The sequence below is a fragment of the Procambarus clarkii genome, chromosome 12, assembly GCF_040958095.1.
Source record: "Procambarus clarkii isolate CNS0578487 chromosome 12, FALCON_Pclarkii_2.0, whole genome shotgun sequence".
NCBI lineage: Eukaryota > Metazoa > Arthropoda > Malacostraca > Decapoda > Cambaridae > Procambarus > Procambarus clarkii.
This window is the reverse complement of record NC_091161.1, coordinates 25209909-25226651: the sequence shown is the minus strand read 5'-3', so window position 1 is coordinate 25226651 and position 16743 is coordinate 25209909.

The window sequence follows — 16743 nt, the reverse complement described above, 5'->3', positions numbered from 1 at the left end:
TATAGTACAGCAGGTTAGTCCACCAGGTATAACTAGGGTGTAGACACCAAATTATCCTCTTTGAGGTAGCTTCCATAACCCAGTAACTGGTGCACAAAATCTTGCATCCTCGTCTTGACCTGTCAAAAGTGCGCTAGCTGTGAAGCCAGAATCCTATATATGACAAGCTATATCAGAGAAAACACTATATGGAACATTGAAGACCTGGCTTAATTACCTTTAGTATGAGGCGATTTCGCGATCTAACCGGGTCACCCTATATCCTGACATTAATGGCCATAAATGAATGATAAACGGGTTTCGGATAGACTTAACTTGAATTGTAGACATCGTGTTGGAGATGGTACCTTTGGTTTCCATAACACTACGTCCAAGTAAAATTAACAGGAGCCGAATTTGCTCCCGTGTGAGCCTCTGGTCTAGTATAAACCATGGCTGTTTAACACTCCATACTATTGACGTTACTGGCCGACATTGTCCAGAATGATAGGAGCCGAATTTGCTCCACACGTCTCGGAGGTGACACCACAATGGCTCCCTCCTTCCCCACTCTGACGCCTGGCCTACTTTGTCCAGATTTCAGAAAGTGATAGAAGGGTCACATTTACTCTACTTTAATATTGATAATTAAGTTAATTTATATAAGATGTTTTTATGATGGTAAAGTCCAAAGACTAATGTATTTAAGAATAATTCCCAGCAGAATAGCTGGTGAATTATAATAGTATGTGGTGATGATATCCCGTTTTCTTTAGACGGTAATTCCACTACAAGTTACGTTTTCTATGGGTAACTTGTTGGTACAATACAGCTATTATCTGTATGATTATATTATTATTAAATGGTGTCGGATTTTCCGACAGCCCGCATCAGTACTGTGAAACCAGCATCATCCCTTAGTTCCTGTAAGATGAAAAAAAACCAATAGAAGTATAAGAACATAAGAACAAAGGAAACTGCAGAAGGCCTATTGACCCATACGAGGCAGCTCCAATTCTATAACCACCCAATCCCACTCATATACTTGTCCAACCCGCGCTTGAAACAATTGAGGGACCCCACCTCCACCACGTTACGCGGTAATTGGTTCCACAAATCAACAACTCTGGTACTGAACCAGTATTTACCCAAGTCTTTCCTAAATCTAAACTTATCCAATTTATGTTGACCAGACCACACACTAAAAGTTGAAGGGACGACGACGTTTCGACTTGAGAATGGTCCAGGACGGACCGAAACGTCGTCGTCCCTTCAACTTTTAGTGTGTGGTCTGGTCAACATACTTCAGCCACGTTATTGTGACTCATCGCCTGCTTATTTAAACTGTTAGTAGATAGAGGTATGGGAATTGATTTGGAGGAAGGAGGTAATAAAAGTATGTGTTTGTGGGAGAAAGGAATTGGCAAAACGATCAGGGAAAGAGAAGGTCCGCAAAATAACAATTCACTTAGGGTATATTACACTAACAGTAGAAGTCTAAGAAATAAAATTAACAAATTAAATGCTCTTGTCTGCACAGAAAAAATAGATATTATTGCACTTACCGAAACGTGGATGAATGTAGAAAATAGAGAACTATTAGCTGAATATCAAATATATGGATTTAAACTATTTCACACAGATAGATATATTAGACGAGGAGGTGGAGTAGCCATATATGTTAGGGACAATTTGAAATGTAGTCTCAAAGAGGGAATCAAAACAGAGCCACACACAGAAACTATTTGGATTGAATTAAACGAAAAAGCTAATAATATTATAATAGGAGTAATATATAGGCCACCAAATTTAGACAGAATGGAAGCAAAGCATCTATGGGATGAAATATCTAGAGCATCTAGATCTAACAGTATTTATGTCATGGGTGACTTTAATTTTAGCGGAATAAACTGGTTGAACAAAACAGGGAATAGTGAAGCAGAAGATTTTCTAGAATTAATTGACGATTGCTTTCTTACGCAACACATTAAGGAACCAACACGGGAAAATAATATTTTAGATTTAGTGTTAACTAACAGGGATACGCAAATTAATGACATCGAAATAGGGAGTGAGCTAGGGAGCAGTGATCACAAAGAAATCAGATTTAGCATAGAATGGAATAGACCAGTAGGAGAAAATTCTGTTAAAGTGCCAGATTTTCGAAAAGCTGATTTTAATAGCCTAAGAAATTTTTTGGGTCAAATTGATTGGAAAGGCTTGGGTATGGGGTGTGGGCCGGTCTTGGAGCGAGACATGAACCCAGCGATAGGTGACTTAAATGGGGATTTCGATGTGGATTCAATATATAACTTATTTAAGAATATTCTAAACAAAGCACAGGAACGTAGTATACCATACAAATTGAATAGATCGTATACTAATGACCCAAAGTGGATAACAAAGAATTTGAAGAACCTTATAGGTAAAAAGAGAGCTTGGTACAAAAGGATTAAAAATGGGGAGGTCACTTTAGAACAGGAATTCGTACAACTGGTTAGAAATGTTAAAAAAGAGATAAGGAAAGCAAAAAGAAACTATGAAGTTCGCATAGCAGGGCAAGCAAAGACAAATCCTAAAGGGTTTTTTCAGTTATATCGTACTAAGACTAGGGAAAGGATAGGTCCATTAAAAACTGAGACAGGTCAAATAACAGATAGTGATGAAGAGATGAGTAGTATTTTTAATAAATATTTTGTATCTATATTTACTAAAGAGGAACTTAACAATATGCCTTCAGCCGAACAAGTCTATGTGGGTGGGGACGAGGACAGGTTGACGAGTTTAGCAGTTACCAGGGAGGATGTTCTTAAACAAATAGTAAAACTCAAACCAAACAAATCCCCAGGGCCGGATGAAGTGTTTGCTAGGGTGCTTAAAGAATGCAAAGAGGAGCTTTGTGACCCACTGTCAACCATATTTAATAAATCAATAGAGTCAGGCAGAGTGCCAGAGTTTTGGAAAGTTGCTAATGTGATACCAGTTTTTAAGAAAGGAGATAGATCACTTGCGTCTAACTATCGACCAATTAGCCTAACGTCTATTGTGGGAAAGTTACTCGAATCTATAATAGCAAATAAAATTCGTCTTCATCTTGAAAAACATAAATTAATAATTGAGTCGCAACATGGTTTTATAAATGGCCGTTCATGTTTAACAAATTTGTTATCTTTTTATTCTAGCATTGTTGAGGCAGTTGATAGTGGTAAGGATTGCGATGTTGTATACCTTGACTTTAGCAAAGCTTTTGATACAGTGCCACATGAAAGACTGATTAAAAAAATAGAGTCTCATGGTATTGGGGGTGCTATATTAAGCTGGATTAGGGCATGGCTATACCAAAGGAAACAGAGAGTTAGTATAAATGGAATCAAGTCAGAGTGGGAAAATGTTGTAAGTGGAGTGCCTCAAGGCTCTGTCCTGGGACCTCTGTTGTTTATAATATATATAAATGATTTAGATTCAGGTTTGAGTAGCAACATTTGCAAATTTGCCGATGATACGAAAATCGGTAGGGAAATTAATTCGGAGGAGGACTCACTATCACTTCAAGTTGATCTAGATAGGGTTTTGAAATGGTCAAAGGATTGGCAGATGCAGTTTAATGCTGATAAATGTAAAGTTCTGAGGTTAGGTAATGATGATAGAGTTACAAGATACGAGCTAGATGGTGTTGTGATTGCGAAGTCGGATTGCGAAAGGGATCTGGGAGTTATGATTAGTAAGAATTTAAAACAAAAGGATCAATGCATAAATGTTCGTAATAAGGCAAATCGGACACTTGGATTTATTAATCGCAGCGTTAGTAACAAGACACCTGGTGTGGTTCTCAAGCTATATCTTGCTCTAGTTAGGCCCCATTTAGATTATGCAGTTCAGTTTTGGTCGCCATATTATAGAATGGATATAAATTCACTTGAACGTGTCCAGCGTAGGATGACTAAGTTAATTCCCCAAATTAGAAATCTTTCATATGAAGAAAGATTAACAAAGCTTAAGTTGCATTCACTGGAAAGGCGAAGAGTTAGGGGTGACATGATAGAGGTTTACAAGTGGATGAATGGACATAACCGGGGGGATATTAATAGGGTATTAAAAGTATCAACACAGGACAGAACACGAAACAATGGATATAAATTGGATAAGTTTAGATTTAGGAAAGACTTGGGTAAATACTGGTTCAGTAACAGGGTTGTTGATTTGTGGAACCAATTGCCGCGTAACATTGTGGAGGTGGGGTCCCTCGATTGTTTCAAGCACGGGTTGGACAAGTATATGAATGGGATTGGGTGGTTATAGAATAGGAGCTGCCTCGTATGGGCCAATAGGCCTTCTGCAGTTACCTTTGTTCTTATGTTCTTATGTTCTTATGTTATCCAATTTATACCCATTGTTTCGTGTTCTGTCTTGTGTTGATACTTTTAATACCCTATTAATATCCCCTTTGTTATGTCCATTCATCCACTTGTAAACCTCTTCTCTTCGCCTTTCCAGTGAATACAATTCAAGCTTTGTTATTCTTTCTTCATATGAAAGATTTCTAATTTGGGGAATTAACTTAGTCATCCTACGCTGGACATGTTCAAGTGAATTTATATCCATTCTATAGTACAGCGACAAAAACTGAACTGCATAATCTAAATGGGGCCTAACCAGAGCTAGATATAGCTGAAGAACCACACCAGGTGTCTTGTTACTAACGCTTCGATTAATAAACCCCAGTGTCCTATTTGCCTTATTACGAACATTCATGCATTGATCCTTTTGTTTTAAATTCTTACTAATCATAACTCCCAGATCCCTTTCGATATCCGACTTCGCAATCTCAGCCCCATCTAGCTCGTATCTTGTAACTCTATCATCATTACCTAGCCTCATAACTTTACATTTATCAGCATTAAACCGCATCTGCCAATCCTTTGACCATTTCAAAACCCTATTTAGATCAACTTGAAGAGATAGTGAGTCCTCCTCCGAATTCATTTCCCTACCGATTTTCGTATCATCGGCAAATTTGCAAATGTTGCTACTCAAACCTGAATCTAAATCACTTATATATATTATAAACAACAGAGGTCCCAGGACAGAGCCCTGAGGCACTCCACTTACAACATTTTCCCACTCTGACATGACTCCATTTATACTAACTCTGTTTTCTTTGGTATAGCCATGCCCTAATCCAGCTTATTATAGCACCCCCAATACCATGAGCCTCTATCTTTTTAATCAGTCTTTCATGTGGCACTGTATCAAAATCTTTGCTTAAGTCAAGGTACACATCACAATCCTTACCACTATCAACTGCCTCAACTATGCTAGAACAAAAAGATAACAAATTTGTTAAACATGAACGGCCATTTATAAAACCATGTTGCGACTCAATTATTAATTTATGTTTTTCAAGATGAAGACGAATTTTATTTGCAATTATAGATTCGAGTAACTTTCCCACAATAGTCGTTAGGCTAATTGGTCGATAGTTTGACGCAAGTGATCTATCTCCTTTTTTAAAAACTGGTATCACATTAGCAACTTTCCATAACTCTGGCACTCTGCCTGACTCTATTGATTTATTAAATAAGGTAGACAGTGGGTCGCAAAACTCCTCTTTGCATTCTTTAAGCACCCTGGCAAACACTTCATACGGCCCTGGAGATTTGTATGGTTTGAGTTTTACTATTTGTTTAAGAACATCCTCCCTGGTAACTGCTAAACTAGTCAACCTGTCCTCGTCCCCACCCACATAGACTTGTTCGGCTGAAGGCATATTGTCAAGTTCCTCTTTAGTAAATACAGATATAAAATATTTATTAAAAATACTACTCATCTCTTCATCTGTTGTTTGACCTGTCTCGGTTTTTAATGGACCTATCCTTTCCCTAATTTTTGTCCGGTATAATTGGAAAAACCCTTTAGGATTTGTTTTTGCTTGCTCTGCTATGCGAACTTCATAGTTTCTTTTTGCTTTCCTTATCTCTTTTTTAGTATTTCAAACCAGTTGTACGAATTCCTGCTCTAAACTGACTTCCCCATTCTTAATCCTTTTGTACCACGCAGTCTTTTTACCTGTAAGGTTCTTCAGATCCTTTGTTATCCACTTTGGATCATTAGTATTCGATCTATTCAATTTGTATGGTATACTTCGTTCCTGTTCTGTGCTTAGAATATTTTTAAATAGGTTATATTTTGAATCCACATCGAAATCCCCGTTTACGTCACCTGTCGCTGGGTTCACGTCTAGCTCACACCACATACCTATGACATTCCAATCTATTTGACCCAAAAAATTTCTTAGGCTATTGAAATCAGCTTTTAGAAAATTTGGCAGTTTAACAGAATTTTCTCCTACAGATCTATTCCATTCTATGCTAAATATGATTTCTTTGATCACTGTTCCCTAGCTCATTCCCTATTTCGATGTCATTAATTTGTTTTTCCCCTGTTAGTTAACACTAAATCTAAAATACTATTTTCTCGCATTGGTTCCTTAATGTGTTGCGTAAGAAAGCAATCGTCAATTAATTAGAGAAAATCTTCCGCTTCAGTTTTCCCTGTTCTGTTAAACCAATTTATTCGAGGTCATGCCCCCTAACTGTTGTTATTCCCTGTTTGGCTCAACCAGTTTATTCCACTAAAATTAAAGTCACCCATGACATAAAACTGTTAGATCTAGATGCTCTAGATATTTCATCCCACAAGTGCTATGCTTCCAACCTGTCTTAAGTTAGGTGGCCTGTATGTAATTGTTATTATTTGCTTTTTCGTTTTATTCTATCCAAATAGTTTGTGGGGCTCGGTTTTAATTTCCTCTGAGACTACATTTCAAATTTTCCCTAACATATATGGCTACTCCCCCCTCCTCGTCTAATATATCTATCTGTGTGAAATAGTTTAAATGCATTTATTTGATACTAGCAGTACCCGGCCGCACGTTGCTGTGGCTCAGCAACCTTCCCTGGCATCCCAGTCCTTCCCACCATTCCCGCCCCCCAACCTGTCTCCTCGGCCTCTTAACCATTCCCCACTCCACCGTCCCCTCGTCCTCCCCACCATTCCCCATTCCCCTGTCCGTTTGTCCACCCTACCATTCTCCATTACCCCATTCCCACCATCCTAAACTCCCCCGTCCCATTGTCCTTCCCCACTATTACCCCCCTAATTGTCCCCTCGTCCTCTCCACCATCTCACTTCCGTCCCCTCGTCATAACCACCATTCCCCACTCGCTCGTCTGATGCCTTCCCAAATGGTCTGATGTTCCCATTAGAATATTGGGAACATAAAGTGATCTGATGTTCCAATCATTGAAACATAAGAAAAACGGTTAAAAAATGAAATGAAAATAAAAAAATAAAAATAAAATAAACTATACTCACGAAATGAACGGTATGGTAAACATAGCTCAGTTCCAACTCAATTCACACAAAATAATTAAATCAAAATAAAAATAAATCAAAATCTATGAAAATTAAATTTATCAATGCAAACAGAAACACTGAAATGGAATTGAAACATATTTAGAATAGCATGTGTTTTGCTCCTACATGCAACAGATGGCACTGTTTTTCAAGAAAACCATAGTTTTACCTGTCACAGGTGTGGCATCAATACTGACTTGCAAAATGAATGGCATGGTAAACACAGCTCAATTTCAACACAATGTAACACAAAATAATTCAATAAAAATAAAATAAATCGAAATCTATGAAAATAAAACTTGTCATTGCAATCAGAAACATTGAAATGGAATTCGTGACATATTTAATATAGCGTGCATGTTGCAATTATGTGCAACAGATGACACTGTTTTTCAAAAACGCATATGTCTACCTGTCAGAGGGGTGGCATCTATATAGTAGGTGAAGCAATCGGTGAAGAATTTTTGGAGATTACAGCGTATGTTACTCTTACGTCCAACAGATGGCGCTGATTTTTAATAAAAACATGTTTTTTTTCCTGTCACAGGTGAGGCATGTATATAGTAAATATATAAGAAGACGCACTTATTCGAAAGCAACGTTGTCAAAATTTCAAAGCAATCAGTAAAGAGGTTTCGAAGATTTCTTTCAAGAAAATCATTTAAAAAACAGTTTTTCAGAAAAAGCATGTTTTTTTTACCGTCAGACGTGACATCTATATAGCATATATATAAAAACCTAGCCGGATGCAAATGGAACGTTGTGTGAAAATTTCAAGGCAATCTGTGAAGAACTTTCGGAGATTAGCGATTTTGAACAAACGAACATTTCCATTTTTATTTGTATAGATTCAGCTAATAGTTCTCTATTTTCTACATTCATCCACGTTTCGGTAAGTGCAATAATATCTTTTTTCTTGTGCAGACAAGAGCATTTAAATCGATTATTTTGTTTCTTAAACTTCTACTGTTAGTGTAATACACCCTAAGTGTGTTGTTATTTTGAGGCCCTTCTCTTTCCCTGATCATTTTGCCAATTTGTTTCTCCCACAAACACATACTTTTTTTACCTCCTTCCTCCATATAAATTCCCATATTTTAGGAAATTCCTTTATTAAAATATTAATTTCTTTAAAATAAAAATTCATTTTATTAATAGGGTAATTTGATCTTCATATGATCTACTAACATTTTAAACCCAACCCCAAACAAACGATTGTAGTAACATTATTATTGCAATAATGGAAGGATTAGTGAAGAATTTGGTGAGTCTGGTTGGAGCTCTGAGAGCAGAGATGGATTCCCTGCGGGAGGAGGTACGACGGCTGAGACTTCGGGAGGAAACGAAGGAGGAGACCAGTGTTGACGGGACCTCATTGTGGAGAGTTGTGAAGGACAGGGGTCTTAAGAAGACCTTGACAAGGCCGCCTACAGACGCCCTAAGGACAGCAAATTCATTTGCCGTGTTGGAGGACGAGTACTGTGGTGAGGCTGCAGTTCACTCGGAACGGAAATCAGTGAGGAGCAGCAGAGCGCGGGCCCCTCAGGCTGCTCAGAAAGTTAAGGAGGTACCGAAGTGAATTTTGGTTGTGGGAGATTCCCAGGTGAGGTATTTAGACAGAACGTTTTGTGCCAGAGATAGGGGGAACAGATTAAGGGTTTGCTATCCGGGAGCTGGAATTGGTGATATTGTTGGAAACATGAATGATATTATGATGGGAAATGGGAACAAACCCATTATTTGTATTAGTGCAGGGGGTAATGATGTTGGGCGAGTTAGGAGTTGTGGTGTTTGTGTGTTACTGAGGAAGTCTTTGTTGTAGGGTTGATGTAAAGTCATGACTTGGTTACTGACTTTAATACTTAATATGATTACATGACTAGTAGCTACCAAGCTTGGCGGGCGTCCTGTACGCTCTCTTGTTTACCTTCTCTCTCTCTGGCGTCTCAGCCGCCGCACATAGAAAACGGATGGTACCATTTTCTGTGAACATGACATCCCTCCTTTTCTTTAAAAAGAATGAATACAGGATGTCTACCATGCTTGTAGCACAAAGCAAAGTTATTGACACAAAGTAAGTTATTACCATATCAAGAGATACTGCATACATTTAACATTAATTAAGCACACAAAGAATTTAAACAACTTAATCTTTTCCACAAAGGATTTCAATGTTAAAAATACATATGCAATGTTAAACAAACATGAAAGAAACTGTACTACAAAGTTACAAAATATTGAATGAGATATCTGCATTATTCAAACAATATTAAATTTAGTTTAGCACAATAAGTAAATACTTTTCATTACATAGGAACACAATTAATCATCAAATCGTGTAGGGCGTTTAACATGACGTTTAGGACGAGAGTCCCCTAATACAATAATATCCCTTGATGAATTGTTTGTCGGGTTATAACTATTTTTTTCTTTTTCTTTTGCACGACTTTGCACTTCATCATTTTCTACACTAGTTGGAATCACTTTGAAATAAGCCATATTACGTGTTATACTATGATCTCTATTACTAGCTGTTACCATAGTTCCTTTTACACTAATCACTTTATATGGTTTTGTATCATACGGCATATCTAACTTTCCCTCTTTTTTCTTTTTTAACGAGAACAGTATCTCCAACCTTTATGAATTGTTCCTTTGCACGTTGATCATGAGCAATTTTTATTTTGCCCTTGGCTAGTGCATCCTTCTGAGCGAGACGTTTATCCGTTACCTCGGCTGGCATGACGGGTAGTGCGATTCTCATAGGACGTCCAAATAAAAGTTCGCCAGGCGACTTGCCCAGTGTTCCATGTGGTGTTGCACGGTAGTTCCTGAGAAAAGCATACATAGCTTGTTTCCAGGATCGTCCTTCGGCATGAGCACAGCGTACCGCTTTCATGAGAGGTTGCATGAATCTCTCAACTTCTCCGTTTGCTTGAGGATGTAGTGGCATCACACGGCGGTGTTTGAATCCAATATGCTCAGAAAAGTTGACGAAGTCTTGTCCATTGAATGGCGGTCCATTGTCTGTCTTGACAACTTCAGGAATGCCAAAGTTTGAAAAGATCTTGTCGAGTTTCGGGATGACAGCCTTTGCAGATGTGGAAGTGATGATTTCTACTTCTGGATAACGTGAGTGATCATCAATGACTACCATCAAGTACTCTCCAGTTGGTAGTGGTCCGCAGAAGTCCATCGATACTTCCGTCCATGGTGCAGCAGGTAGTGGTGAAGGTTGTAGAGGTGTTGGTCTTGAAGTATCCACTGCAGCTTGGCAAGGGACACAGGCATCATGCATATCCTTTGCTTGACGATCAATGCCAGGAAACCACACCTTTTCTCGTAGCCGCTGTTTCGTCCTAACAAGACCTTGGTGTCCTTGATGTGCAAGCTTCAGAGCACGTTGCTGGAGAACAGCTGGAATCACGATACGAGTACCTCGCAGCACAGTGTCGCGTTGTTGCGTAACACTTAATTCTGTCTGGATGCGTTCAAGTGCTTTGAATGCATCTTGGTCAACTCCTGAGGGTGGGATGCGTGGAAACTTTTTCTTAGTCAATGCATCCACTGTTGCTTGCAGAGTTGGGTCCTCTAGGGTTGCAGTACGGATTTCATCAAGAGTAAGAGCCTTAGGGACTGCATCACAGGTTACAGAGTGTACATATTCCTCGGCAACTTGCTGATGCTTGGTGATGGTGAAACTGTTTGCAGGATGTCGACTGATGTAATCAGCGGGATTGCCTGCACCCGGCTTGTATTTCACCGTAAAGTTGTATGGTTGCAGACGAAGAGCCCATCTCTCAATGCGAGCTGGTGGTTTGGACTTTGGATTATTGAAGATGGTCTCCAACGGTTTGTGGTCAGTGACCATCGTGGTGAAGGGCGCACCAAGCAGATACACATTGAAGTGTTCACAGCCCCATACAAGAGCAAGAGCTTCCTTCTCTGTCTGACTGTATCGTTGCTCAACATCTGTGAGAGAACGGCTGGCGTAGGCAATTACTACTCGGGAATCTGGTTGACCAGGTTTGTGTTGGGCTAAAACAGCACCTAAACCAACAGGACTAGCATCCACCGTTAACTCAGTGTCCATTGATGGATCAAAGTATGCAGCAGTCGCATTCTCTATTAGTGCATCTTTCACAGCATCAAATGCATTTTGCTCGATATCGCTCCAGTACCATGATGCATTTTTCTTCAGGAGCTCACGTAGAGGCTTCGTAATGGTAGCAAAATCTGGAATGAAGCGAGAACAGTAGTTTGCCATTCCCAGAAAACTATGTACTTCAGTGGACGTTGAAGGAGGTGCAGCATTCTTGATATCTGCAACTTTCTTAGGATCTGGAGACAGACCTTTGTCACTAAGTACATGTCCAAAGAATTCAATTTTATGTTGATTGAACTCACACTTTGCTCGGCTTAGCGTCAAATTCTTTTCTCGTAAGCGTTGCAATGTTGCTCGAAGAGCTTTGTCGTGTTCAGCTTGGGTACGGCCATAAACAATGATGTCATCAGACATGTTGTCAGCATTAGGTATATCTTGCAATACCTGGCTGATGGTGTGCTGGAATACCTCGGCAGCACTGTTAATACCAAAACTCAGGCGCTTGTACCTATACAGACCTCGATGTGTCGTAAACGTTGTGATGAAGCGACTCTCATCATCAAGTTCAAGCTGATGATAGCCCTTGTTTAAATCTAACTTGCTGAATATAGTTGCACCATTCAAGCGGTAGATCATATCATCTACAGTCGGTGTAGGATGGCGTTCACGCATTATTGCCTTGTTGGGAACACGCATGTCCACACAAATGCGTATCTCATCTGGATTCTTCGGCTTTGGTGGAGTGACAATTGGGCTTACCCATGGTGTTGGGCCTGTTACTGGTTCAATGATATCTAGTTCCATCAGCCTATCCAGTTCGGCATCGACTTTCTTGCGAGTATGGAATGGTTGTCGGCGATGTGGTTGGGCAACTGGAATTACATCTGGGTTGATATGCAGATGTACTTTGCTATCAGTATAACAACCTATGGATTTAAATCGATCCGAAAATTCAGCAACAATACCATCAACATTGTTTGCAGATTCCACTGCTACAGCATTAGAAAGCTGAAGTAGCCCCAATTTGGTTGAAGTCTTGTAACTGAGTAAAGACTCCTTTGCATTCCTAACAACATGGAATGTAGTAATGAGCATTGCATTCTTTGACTTAATCTCTGCAGTGAAAGTTCCAATCACTGGCAAGGCTACCTTTGAAGCATAGGCAGTGGCTTTGCCATTAAAGTTCTCAAGCTTTGGGAACTGTTTTTTAAATTTCTCATAGTGGCACTCAGCAATGGTGTCAATGTTTGATCCAGTGTCAATGAGAACCTTGAGACAAATACCAGCAATGTATACACATGTCTCTGGGTTGTTTGGAAGATCATTCCATTCTGTGATTGCTTGTACTCCATAAGTATAATCACATTCACTGTCATCTGAGACTGGTTGTAATGAAATGTTGTCTTGTACATTATTAACATTCTGGATATGAGGTGCAATATTGTGTTTACCACCTCGACCCCTATGACCTGATCCTCGTACAGTGCTTTTATTCATTGACTGTGGTTTCTTTAGTGCGGAACGACACATAGCACCAAAATGACCTAGTTTTCCACACTCATAGCACTTCTTACCTTGAGCAGGACAAACATTATCTTGGTGTGGGTAGTCTCCTCCACAATTGTAACATTTATTGTTGACACCCTCTGATGTGGGTCGTTGTGACTGCTTGATCCTTGTTCCTTGACCCCAGTTGTGACGTGGTTCTCGGCTAAATTTACTGTTAGGTTTGCCATGATATCTTCTTTGATTACGATGTCCTCCCTGCACCTTACGTACCTCATCACTGTTAGCAACAGTGGCAGAACCGTTATTAGCACTGCACTCCATGACACGAGCATCACGTGCAGCATCTTCCATTCGACGAGCAATATCCAGTATCTTGGTAAGAGAACTGTCATCATCAACAAGTTCTAGAGCTCTTCGACGAAGACGTGTAGATGTGCATAATTCAATTATTTGCTGTTTGATTTCTTTGTCAACATCAGCAAACTCACAATGGGCTGCTAAACCCTGCAGACGTGTGTGGTATTGATCCACAGTTTCATTAGAGAGTTGTTTTGCTCTCCTGAAATGCATAATTTCCATAGCAGTATTTTGCCTTGGTTTGAAATGCTCTGTTAGTTTGGCTTTGGCAGTGTCATAATCTTTGGCACCACCAGTGTCTTTCAGTGTGTCAAAGATGTCACAAACCCTATCACCTGCATAATGAAGTAGAAAGGCACGCTTTCTTTCAGCACTTTTGATGTCAGAAACTATCAACAAATTTTCAAACTTTTTAAGCCATTTGACCCACCTCTGTGACAGGTTTGTCTGGTCACAGTCAGGATCAAATGCAGGAAACTGAGGTATATTTGCCATTTTTACTGAATAAATGTAACTTATCACTTAAATGTTCCTCAGAATATTAAACACTTACTGCACTGAATATGTTAGTCAAGAATTCACTGTAATTACTTTAATTTTGCAAAGCACACAAGCATTTTAATGCAAAAGTTCACAACAGTGCACAATATAGCAGCAACTGACTTCTTACCTAGCCCTTGTGTACATGTGTTGTTCCTACTCACAGCAGCAGCACAGCAGTTGGCACAGCAGCAGTTGGCACAGCAGCAGTTGGTACAGCAGTTGGTACAGCAGTTGGTGCAGCAGTTGGTACAGCAGTCAGTTCAGTGTGGTAAATTTTGTAGCACGAAGCGTCGTTTCGTAACCAAAACATCAGGTTTTGTACACATCAAAGTGTCGTTTCGTACACAACGTCGGCAGATTCCTCAGTACACAGTTTCTTCAGCACAGCTTGGGTAGCACACAGCATTGGTTAGCACACAGCATCGTTTAGCACACAGCATTGGAGCATCGGTTAGCATACAGCATCGGGTATGGCGCTCACAGCTTCTCTTCCTCCTCCAGGCAGCATGCTTCTCCCTTGTGTTTGAAACTGAACAAATACCTGCGTTCACAGTTCATCCTCGTCGCCAATGTGGTGTTTGTGTGTTACTGAGGAAGTCTTGGCTGTAGGGTTGATGTAAAGTCATGACTTGGTTACTGACTTTAATACTTAATATGATTACATGACTAGTAGCTACCAAGCTTGGCGGGCGTCCTGTACGCTCTATTGTTTACCTCCTCCTGGCGTCTCAGCCGCCGCACATAGAAAACGGATGGTACCATTTTCTGTGAACATGACAGTGTCCTATTTGCCTTATTACGAACATTCATGCATTGATCCTTTTGTTTTAAATTCTTACTAATCATAACTCCCAGATCCCTTTCGCAAACCGACTTTGCAATCTCAACACCATCTAGCTCGTATCTTGTAACTCTATCATCATTACCTAGCCTCAGAACTTTACATTTATCAGCATTAAACAGCATCTGTCAATCTTTTGACCGTTTCAAAACCCTATTTAAATCAACTTGAAGTGATAGTGAGTCGTCTTCCGTGTTAATTGACCTACCGATTTTTGTATCGTCTGCAAATTTGCATATGTTGCTACTCAAACCTGAATCTAAATCATTTATATATATTATAAATAACAGAGGTCCCAGGACAGAGTCTTGAGGCACTCCACTAACAACATTATCCCACTCTGACTTGACCCCATTTATACTAACTCCTTTGGGATAACCATGCCCTAATCCAACTTAATATATTACCCCAAATACCATGAGCCTCTATTTTTTTAATCAGTCTTTCATGTTTCACTGTATCAAAAGCTTTGCTAAAGTCAAGGTACACATCACAATCCTTACCACTATCAACTGCCTCAACTATGCTGGAATAAAAAGATAGCAAATTTGTTAAACATGAACGGCCATTTGTATAACCATGTTGCGACTCGTTTATTAATTTGTTTTCAAGATGAAGACGAATTGTATTTGCAGTTATCGATTAAAGTAACTTTCCCACAATAGACGTTAGGCTAATTGGCCGATAGTTTGACGCAAGTGATCTGTCTCCTTTCTTAAAAATTGATACCACATTAGCTACCTTCCATGACTCTGGCACTCTACCTAACTATTGATTTATTAAATATGGTACGTGGTGGAGGTGGGGTCCTTCATTGTTTCAAGCGTGGGTTGGACATGTATACGAGTGGGATTGGGTGGTTATAGATAGTAGCTGCCTCGTATGGGCCAATAGGCCTTCTGCAGTTACCTTTGTTCTCATGTTCTTAACTATGCTGGAATAAAAAGATAGCAAATTTGCTACACATGAACTACCATTTGTAAAACCATGCTGTGACTGATTTATTAATATATGTTTTTCAAGATGAAAACGAATGGTATTTGCAATTATCAATTAAAGTAACTTTCCCAAAATAGACGTTAGGCTAATTGGCCGATAGTTTGTTGCAAGTGATCCATCTCCTTAAAAATTGGTACCACATTAGCAACCTTCCCCGACTCTAGCACTCTGCCTGATTCTAATGATTTATTAAATATGGTAGATAATGGATCGCTCAGCTTCTCTTTGCATTCTTTAAGCACCCTGGCAAACACTTCTTCCGGCCCTGGGGATTTGTTTGGTTTGAGTTTTACTATTTGTTTAATAATCTCATACCTGGTAACTGTTAGACTTGTGAGCCTGTCCTCGTCTCCACCCACATAGACTTGTTCGGCAGAAGGCACAGAGTTAAGTTCTTTAGTAAATACAAAGAAATAATATATATAAGAAATACTACTCATCTCTTCGTCATTATCCGTTATCTGACCTGTCTTGGTTTTTAATGGACCTATCCTTTCTCCTAACCTTTGTTTGATATAACTGAAAAAAAAGCTTTAGGATTTGCCTTTTCTTGGCCTGCTATGCGAACTTCATAGTTTCTTTTTGCTCTCCTTATCTCTCTTTTTAACATTTCTAATTAGTTGTGCGAATTCTTGTTCTTAACTGACTTCCCCAATCTTAATCCTTTTGTACCAAGCTCTCTTTCTACCTATAAGGTTTTTCAGATCCTTTATCCATTTCAGGTCATTTGTATTTGATCTATTCAATTTGTAAGGTATACTACTTTCCTGTGCTTTTCTTAGAATATTTGTAAATAAGTTATTTTGATTCGAAATCGAAATCCTCTTCTACATTACAGTTCACGTCTTGTTCCAAGATCGGCACACCCCCAATGCCTAAGACTTTCCAATCTATTTGACCCCCCAAAATTTATTAGGATATTAAAATTAGTTTTACGAAAATCTGGCACTTTAGCAATTTTCTCCTGCAGATATATTCCACTCTATGTTAAATC